The 9,389-nt window shown below is 43.2% G+C and overlaps 1 long non-coding RNA gene across 1 annotated transcript; it reads right to left on the reverse strand.

Moving 5' to 3' along the window:
- Positions 1-4,185: 4,185 nt before the first annotated feature.
- LOC134865584 (uncharacterized) lies at positions 4,186-5,989 on the reverse strand. Its single transcript, XR_010165973.1, has 2 exons — positions 5,504-5,989; positions 4,186-5,230 (listed from the first exon to the last, which is right to left on the reverse strand). It is a non-coding gene; the product is annotated as an uncharacterized LOC134865584 (long non-coding RNA).
- Positions 5,990-9,389: the final 3,400 nt, after the last annotated feature.

Genomic DNA, 9,389 nt, shown 5'->3' on the forward strand with positions numbered 1-9,389 from the left:
TTCCTCACTGCAATGAAAGGGCTCCGTGCCTTCATGGTTTCCGCTGATTTATCTTGAGCAAAGAAGATTTTGTGACCATCATGAGTGAGCGAGCGTTGTTTGGATGTGTTGAAGACAAACTCGCGGTCTTGAAATCGCAGGAAGCGGATGATTACGGCTCTGCTCTGATCTGGTATTGGTCTTGCCCAAGTGCGGTGCGCTCTTTCCAAGGTGAACGACTTGGCGGCATCGACCCCCAGCCAGACCGGCAACATACGCTGGATGTAATCAGTCATGGGCTGGGTCTTTTCAGCATTTTCGGGGAGCCCTACCAGTCTTAGGTTCTTTCTCCGGGCACGATTTTCTAGGTCTTCCGTCTTTGATGCGCCCTTCGGCCTACGTGAGCCACTTAGCATTAGCAATGATACCTTGTTGAAGGTCCGCAAAACACTTCTGCACAGCATCGACAGAGCTATTCATCTCAGCTATGCGTCTCTCCACGTTGTTGAGTTTTGTCCCAAAGCCATCGAGAGTATTCATCGCGGTGACGGTCGTACGGAGTGACTGCAGTACTTCTAGCACCGCAGCTAAGTCACTCCGTGGGCTGGCTGCATCGTTAGCATCATCGGCTACCGCATTAGTTGTGGTTTTGGGTCTCTGAGAGCCACGGGATCTGGACCTGCTTTCACAGTCTTTAAGCGTCATTTGTTTAGACATCTTGTAGAACCAGTTAGAAGTGTTAATAGTTAATAAACTAGGACTTTTAGCGGAATTGCAAGGAGCACCCACTCTAAGCTGCCATCTTGGTCCGCGGCTCTACAGCGCCCCCCACCGCCCCAGTTTTAATTAATATTGCCACCCCTCTAGCTTTCATACTCCCATTATTAACAAACATTTCTCCCACCCATTCTTTCCTTACATTCTCCATACAACTTTCATCCCAATGTGTCTCTTGCAGGCATATTATGTCCGAGTATCAGGGCTGCATCTCTGCGGTCCCTTGTCCTTAGGCCAGGGGTCTTCAACGTTTTTCAGGCCAGGGACCCCCAAACTGATGGAGAGTTGGAGCAGGGACCCCCTACTATTAATATGGCATACAATTGTGTTTTATATTAAACGGGGCCTAGTGCAGTGTGTAAACATAGATACTGTTATTGTACATTCAATACTAAGCTATTCAAATAATACACAGGTTAATATATTCATGTTTTTATTTTAAACAAGTGCAAGGTACAGTGTGGCCGTACCACTGCCATTTATGAACATATATCTTGCACACAACACAGGGCTATTAAAATAAATCACAATAAAAGTTTGAACTTTAAACAAGTGCAAGGTGCAGAGTGGCTGTGCCACTGTCATTTATAAACAAACACTGAGCTATGAGATTTTAACACTAAACATGCATGTAGATGGGACAATGAATCCTCAAACCATCTGTGGATGGCACACGTACTCTCACATCAGTGAGATGTCTGACCCTGATGAGCAGCACACAGCTGATCCAGCCTTGGACGGATGGAGGTTGTCAGGCAGAGGGTCATATCAGCCTCAGGCTGCAGCCTTGACCTGTATTTGTTTTTCAAGTAAGTCAGTGAGGAAAATCCACTTTCGCAAAGATAGGTTGTGGCAAAGGGCAAAAGGCTCATCATGGCTTTTCCTGCCAATTGCGGAAAGTCTTTCTGGCAAGAGATCCAGAACTGGGTGAGTGGTTTTGTGTCATATATGTGTCTGAACGTACTGTCAGTGGATAGTTCGATTAGCTGATCCTCCTCCGTCACTGTCAGGTGTGTGCCGTCTGCTGCGTTGTCTGTGAATGGAAACAGTATCCATGTCTTGTCCCTGCGCCAGGAGTCAGCCTCAGAAAAGTAGTGCCCAAATTGTCCCTCGAGCGCCTCCAAATGCGCAAGAATTGCGCGTGTAATGGGGGGCGAGAGCACAGCAGAATCTCCCAGCTCATCCACTGATGGAAACATGGAAAATATTTCCTCCCCGATGCGCTCCCTCCACCTTTTGATTTTTTTTAGAAAGCCTTCCATTTTGTCATACAGTTGAATGGCATGGGTATTGCGGCCTTGCATTGAACTGTTCAGTTTGTTCAGCTCAGCGAAAACATCAGCAAGATAGGCAAGTTTGGTGACCCAAACATTGTCACTGAAAAGTGCAGCCAGCTCTGTGCGCTTTTGGAGAAGTAAAAACTCCCGAATAGACTTGCGCAATTCCAGCACACGTGACAACACTGTTCCACGTGAAAGCCACCGAACCTCGGAATGGTAGAGTAGCGCAGTGTGTTCTTCTCCCTCAGCAGCACAGAGATTCGAGAAGAGACGTGTTTGCAATGCGCTCTTCTTGACTAGGTTGACTACTTTCACTACCGAGTCCATGACATCTGCCAATTCAGCGCTCATATCTTTGGCAACAAGTGACTCCCTGTGTAGCATGCAGTGCGTCCAAATCACTTGCGGAGACACATCCCTTACAAGCGCGATTAGCCCACTTTTTAAACCAGCCATGGCTCTTGCACCGTCAGTGCACAGCGCAATACATTTTGTCCACGGAATGTCATTCTCTCTGAAAAAAACATCGATCACTTTGAAGATTTCAGAACTAGTTGTGCGTTGAGGGAGGCACTTACAAAACAAAAATTCCTCCTGCATTTCCTTATCATCGACAAAGCGCACAAACGCCAGAAGCTGGGCGTCCTTCGACACATCTGTTGACTCGTCTAATTGTAACGCAAATGCATCTGCCAACCTCAGCTTCTCTATCAGTTGCATCCTCACATCAGATGCCATCTCGTCTATACGGCGAGCTATGGTTGTGTCCGACACTGGAATGGTTTTCAGTTTATTAATGTCAATATCATTTCCATACATGGTTTTACACATATCGGTTGCTGAAGGCAATATTAAATCCTCTGCAAGTGTGTATGGCTGTTTCTTCTGGGCAATCCGAAGAGCAATTTGATAAGAGCATTTCAAAGCTAGCTCCCCAACTTTGGCTGATTTTCTGATCAATGTCTGTTGACCTTGGAGGGATTTGAGGCTAGCTTGGAAGTATTCAACAGGTTTGTCTTTTAAGTGGCTGTGTGTTGTCTCCAAGTGACGCTGCAGCTTTGATGGCTTCATAGATTCATTTGAAAGAACAGTAGAGCAAATGACACACATTGGAAACTCAATGCCATCTGTCTCAATCCGTGTATCATTCGTTCATTTGTTTTTCCGATTTCAAAACCAAAACCAGAAATCGGATTACGGTTCGTTTTCTCGTTTTTCCGATTTCAAAACCAAAACCAGAAATCGGATTACGGTTCGTTTTCTCGTTTTTTCGATTATGCACCCCCAAACGGAAAATGGAAAATGAAACATTCGGATAACAAATAAAAACGAGAAATCAAATGCTATTTTCATTTTTTCAATCCTCAACTAAATCGGAAAAACAAATGAACGAATGATACACGGATTCTTGCGCAGGGCTGGCAGGGCTCGTTTGGTTGTCAGGGAAACCAAACAATCGCGAGCCACAGGGTAAAAGATCATCGGTGCCTACTGTATGAAGCAGCTTGTAACATGGGGGTTTTGAGCATTTGATCTAAATAAATACGTCATATGTTTAATCCTTACCTTAGCAATCTCCATCGTAGCCTATTCACGTAGGTCTGTCATTGTTATGTGCATTGTTGTTGTTGGCTGATATCAGGCTAGCTTACTATGAAAAACCCATGAAAGTCCATATAGGCATACAAGAGTAGACCTAGGAAATCACCTTATCACCACTGTTGGGCAAGTTACTCAAAAACTGTAAAGCAGCCTACTGATCAGGCCTACCCAATAGGCATAGGCCTACTGTCTTTTCAACCCTTACACTACCATAGGCCTATTACTATTTAAAATGTAGGCCTAAGGCATTACTTTTGCATTACTTAAGTAACTTTAACAGACTAAAAAAATTGCAGGTTCAGGAATAGCTTTCTGACCCACCACACTGAACACCATTAAAATCCAGGTTACAGTAAAACGTATTGTAACTTAAGTTACTAGCATTGTAACTAGTATATATTACAGTTCCCCCCTCTGCAATGCCTTACATTAGTTACAGGAAATAAATAAATAATGCATTACAGTAATTAAATACTTTTGTAATGCTTTATTCCCAACACTGCTTATCACGTGGGTGATATCAACAAAATACAACAATACGATAAGATAGATAAATAAACTTTATTGTCCGTTAAGAAAGCTTTCTGCTGAGGAGTTCTTGTAGTTGGTGGTAGTAGATTGAATCTCCTGTCTGGTGGGAGTTGATGAAGGGGATGAGAGGGTCCTCTATCATAAATCTTAATTCTTATGGTAGTCAGCGTAGAGAAGCTTAAGCAGGAGTGATGTCATAGACTGCAGAGAAAAATGTTGAGGAATAAAGATGAAGTCTTGGAGAACTGTGGCCTATCCAATGGAACTTGAAGGACACTGTCCGGTGGGATAACAAAGTAAGACTCTTCGGAAACAGACGCAAGAGAAGCAGATCCCAAATCAGGAACATCACATTGCTGTGGAAGAAGACAGAAAAAAACCAGGTATGAGTATATGGGTGGTTGACGTGAACTCAAATCCAAAGTGAAAAAAATAATAATTCAAAAATATATGTCCAATGACATATAATTATATTCCCTTATATGTGAATAATTCAAAACTGAATGTGTCCATTTCTAATTCTTCATATATTTTGCATATTATTCACTTTTTGGTGTGGTAGTCCTAAAATGTGTCCACCGGTGCAACGACATAAAGAATGCCATTGTTTAATTCAGAGAATGTTGGACAGGTAAGATAGATAAGCACAAGGCATATTAGTTTGTCTCAATTATATTTCCACATCAAACATACCCCCAACAAATTCAGAATTATGTTATTTATATACTATAAGATGTACACATAGAGACTTAACCCAAATGTCTGGGTTACATTCATTATAATTTGTATAAAACTCAAGGAATCTTCATTTCATCCTTAAAGCTGCATAGTGATGATATCATTGTTATACTATCCAACACTTTTTACATACATTTTTCATTAAAATACCTTTTCCCCTCACAATTCAATTTGTCGCACCACAGGACATTTTGTTGCACCGTTGGACAACAGAATACTAGTATGCCTATGTTGTGTACAGTCAAATTTATTATTTCACCCACTTTCACCCCCACAGATGACAGGTACCCTGTCATAAATTTCCGTCCGTACGTTGGACCGGTCTATGGACAGTAAATAAACACACAACTAAACAAACAAACAAATACCCTAATAATAAAGTCATAAAGGATTACAAGTGTGTAGCCTAGCCTACATTCAATTATTAGGCCGAGGCTAGGCTATTTCGGCTACGGTTTAGCCCAGACGGCAAAATATGTTTGGCCCGATCTATTTCCTATCTGGGGCTCATCTGGCCCTGAATCGTTTTCGGTATTCATAAGGCTATGGCAATAATATTCAAACAAATGCCTAGTTCTAGATCTAGGCTTACTCACCTTTTGAATAGATGTCAGGACAGCTTCTTCCAGCTCTTGGTCTGTGATGTGCCCCTTCCGTCTCAGCCCAACGTCGCCACAGAATCTCCTCACCGACATCTCCGAGGACCCCTTAATTCCCATACTCTTCAATGTCTCAGACATTTCGGCGTGAGTTTTCCCCGACAGAAAGAGTTGATTTATCATCTCGTAGTGAGACTCCAAATTAGCCATGTTTCCTTACAGATCAGTTGTGGCATGAGTCAGTTGTTGGCTCGCGATCGGTTTCCCTGACAACTAACACTCCCAGGATTTGTTATCCGAATGTTTCATTTTCCATTTTCCGTTTGGGGGTGCATAATCGAAAAAACGAGAAAACGAAAACGAGAAAACGAACCGTAATCCGATTTCTGGTTCCGATTTCTGGTTTTGGTTTTGAAATCGGAAAAACGAGAAAACGAACCGTAATCCGATTTCTGGTTTTGGTTTTGAAATCGGAAAAACAAATGAACGAATGATACACGGATTTGTCTCCTTAAAGGTAAACCCGAACTTCAGATAATGATCTGAATATTTTCGTGTCTTCTCCCTTTTGCGCTTACCCTTATTAGCTGCAACATCTGCAGGCGCAGCAGGTTCTGCCTCGTCACTTGCATGTTCACTGGTGGATGGTATCTCGCTTGTGCTTGTTGATTTTTTGGCTCGAGTTACAAAACGATCCATTTTATATGTATGGTCTTCTCAATAATTGCTGCGTGCATCCCTGTGTCTGGGTCTTCAATAAACTGGGGCCTGAATAGGCTCTCGTCCAATCACGGGGAACCTGACAGAGCCAGCGCATAGACATAATATTATGTCTATGAGCCAGCGTGTGTCACACGGCCTCGTGATTGGCACATCTGCCTCCATTTTTCCGTTCGCTATAATATTTTGGATTTGTGTTGTGCATTTAAAGACATTGCAATTTGTGGGAAAAAACGGTTTGTATAAAAAAAAATATATATATAAAAAATTGTCTAATCAACCAAAGATTTCGCGACCCCCCTGCAGTACCTCCGCGGACCCCCTGGGGGTCGCGACCCCCCTGTTGAAGACCTCTGGTCTACGTGATACGCTGGTATACGCCGTATACCCACTCTTTCTCAAAGAGTGGTCCGCGGACCACTGGTGGTCCGTGAGCGACCCCTAGTGGTCCGTGAGTATTTTGGTAAAATGTCACATTTGAAATTAATATATTATAAGTTTAAAGTGTTCCTCAAACTGTCTTAAAATGACTAGTATAGAGTGTAGCATAGATGTAGCGTAGCTACGTTACGATCTTACGTCATAAATGATTTGCGCGGTCAATTTGAGCTGTCAACTGACAAGATGGATCGATGGCTAAAGACAGGGTCAGTTAAAAGAAAATTAAATGACAAATCTGACGTGACAGTCAAGGTGCATCGTCCTGATGCAGGAGATCCAGCAACTACAAGTGGTTCAGCCGCAGCGACAAGTGATTTTGTGTGCGTTACTGAGTCCCAGGAGAGCGGTTCGCCGTCTAACCACCACCCGGCTGAAAGCTGTGAAACTCGGCTTGATCGCGGAAAATCCAGCGCTAAAGTGAAGAGAAAATATCACAGCGACTACATAAAATTCGGATTTTTCTGGACTGGAGATGAAGAGGATCCCAATCCACACTGTGTTTTGTGCTACCAGTCCTTGGCTAAAGAGGCTATGAAACCCGCCAAGCTCAAGCGTCATTTTGAGAGCAAACAAAAGGATTACATCGGGAAACCTTTAGCATTGTTTGAGAGAAAACTTGATGAAAAAACACATGACGAAGGCGCCCTCACTCAGGCATCATACAGGGTATCCCTTCTCATTGCAAAAACAGGGAAACCTCATTCGATAGGTGAGAATTTAGTCAAACCAGCTGCCAAGGTTATGGCTAATGTATTGTTTGGGGAGAAAGCAAGCGACGAAATTAACAGGGTCTCCCTCTCCAATGATACTGTCCAGCGGCGAATAACAGCCATGGCCGAAAATGTGAAAGATCAGCTGATCACACGTTTACGCCAAAGCCAGTTTTTCACACTGCAACTGGACGAGTCAACTGCATACCCGCAAACTAGTCACCTTTCGGCGAAATTCGCTGTTTTCAACTCAAAATATGTCATTGGCGTGAATCGTGTAGATCCGAAGAGTTTTTTTTGCTGTATAATTTTAACGTTGCTGAAGTCAAATTATTTTAGCCAAATAAAGTGTATTAACATGCTTAAGCTGATCAGCTTGTTTGGTTGCTAGCTAACCTCAGTGAATTGTGTTAAAGTTAGCCTAGCTAGACCAGTTCTACGTCACCTCGTTCAATGCGAACAGAATGCGTTTGTGAAGGCTAATCTCCACAGCATCCGTCCTGTTACTGTTATTACTGGCGGCTGTCATTGTGGTCAGATCTGAGAGGGATGAAAACGAACACGTAATGAACAATACACATCCATGTGTGGTTTAGTGAGTAGCTAGTAGTGGTGCAACGGATGATCCGTGATCCGTTCGGATCAATTATTTCGGTTTCGCATTCATCAACTTCTTAGTAGCTACGAAAAGTTTGGAGTTACGAACAAAATCTACAAACGCTGGCGACCGTGTGTAGAGTTTGTTTACAGTTTTCGTAAGCACATATAACGCTTCACTGTTGGAAATGACAGTATTCACATTGCGCTGTGTTATGTACACAAGACGCAGATGCCTTTGAAACACGCGATCTAAAAACGAAAACATATTTTATATGTAGTAACAATTGTTGGCAATTGGCAGGTTTAAGATCCAGATTAGGTTCATGGTTGTGGATTATCTATGTAAATCGACTCTATAGATTACACGTTCATTCTACATGTTGAATCGATAAACACTCAGTAACGTACGCACATCAACCGGCATTTGCGTGTTTAACACCTTGTTTAACACCGTGTTTAACACTGGCGTTACCGCCGCTTAACTTAAATAATGAAGAACTGCTTTTAATTACGACTTGGCCGAGATCTTAACGTGCTGTTCGTGCGTTTCCCATGAATAGCCTACTACTATAACTCGGAGCGGAGCAGGATATAATGCGCATGCGCGGCGTTGCTAGGCAACGTGTACAAAGCGAGAGTACAGGTCGTTTTGGTCAGAGCTATGAAGAGAATATATTTGAGGAAGCTCATACATATGATGGGTCACCTGCTGCCACCAGATGCTGACACAGACCAAGAAATTCTGCGTTTCAATGTTGACCAGGCGCTTCCCAGTTTTCAGCATGGAGAGGATGTTGTCAAGTGGTGGGCCGTCGTCTTCAATACAGGGAAGTACCCTGCACTGTGTCAGGCAGTCAAGGCTGCCCTCTCAATTTTCCATGGTGCCCTGGTTGAGTCTTCCTTCAGTGTCATGGGGACCATCATTGATCAGTGATCAACGTCAATGAAGATCTCCACCCTCAGTGCTGTGCAGACTGTTAAATACACTTTGCAGACCAGGAACCAGACTGGGGTGGAAATGTTCAGAAGGGATGATTTGAAGTTTGGGGAGGTAGATAGGAGGTTGTGTTCTAACATTAGTGCAGCTGGAACTAGGGACAAAGCCCAACGACAGGAAAATCAGCTTGTAATCAGAGAAAGGAGGGTTGAGTTTGGCTGCCAGCCATCTACCAGTGCTGCTAGTAATAGGGCAGAGGTGGTGGAGAACGATAGTGTGGCCCGAAAGAGGCACATTGCCAAGCAGCGAAAACGGGCCCTTGAAAGGCTGGTCCAGGCCAAAAGGATGAAAAAATGAAAATAATATTATGTTGATATGTTGCCAAATTTGGCCAATGGGATTTACTGTTTACCTGTCCTGAATGCTTTTCCCATTCAAAATGTTTTTAACTGACCAGTTTATGGGTCAATAGATG

Source organism: Eleginops maclovinus, chromosome 6 (genome assembly GCF_036324505.1).
Source record: "Eleginops maclovinus isolate JMC-PN-2008 ecotype Puerto Natales chromosome 6, JC_Emac_rtc_rv5, whole genome shotgun sequence".
Classification (NCBI taxonomy): Eukaryota; Metazoa; Chordata; class Actinopteri; order Perciformes; family Eleginopidae; genus Eleginops; species Eleginops maclovinus.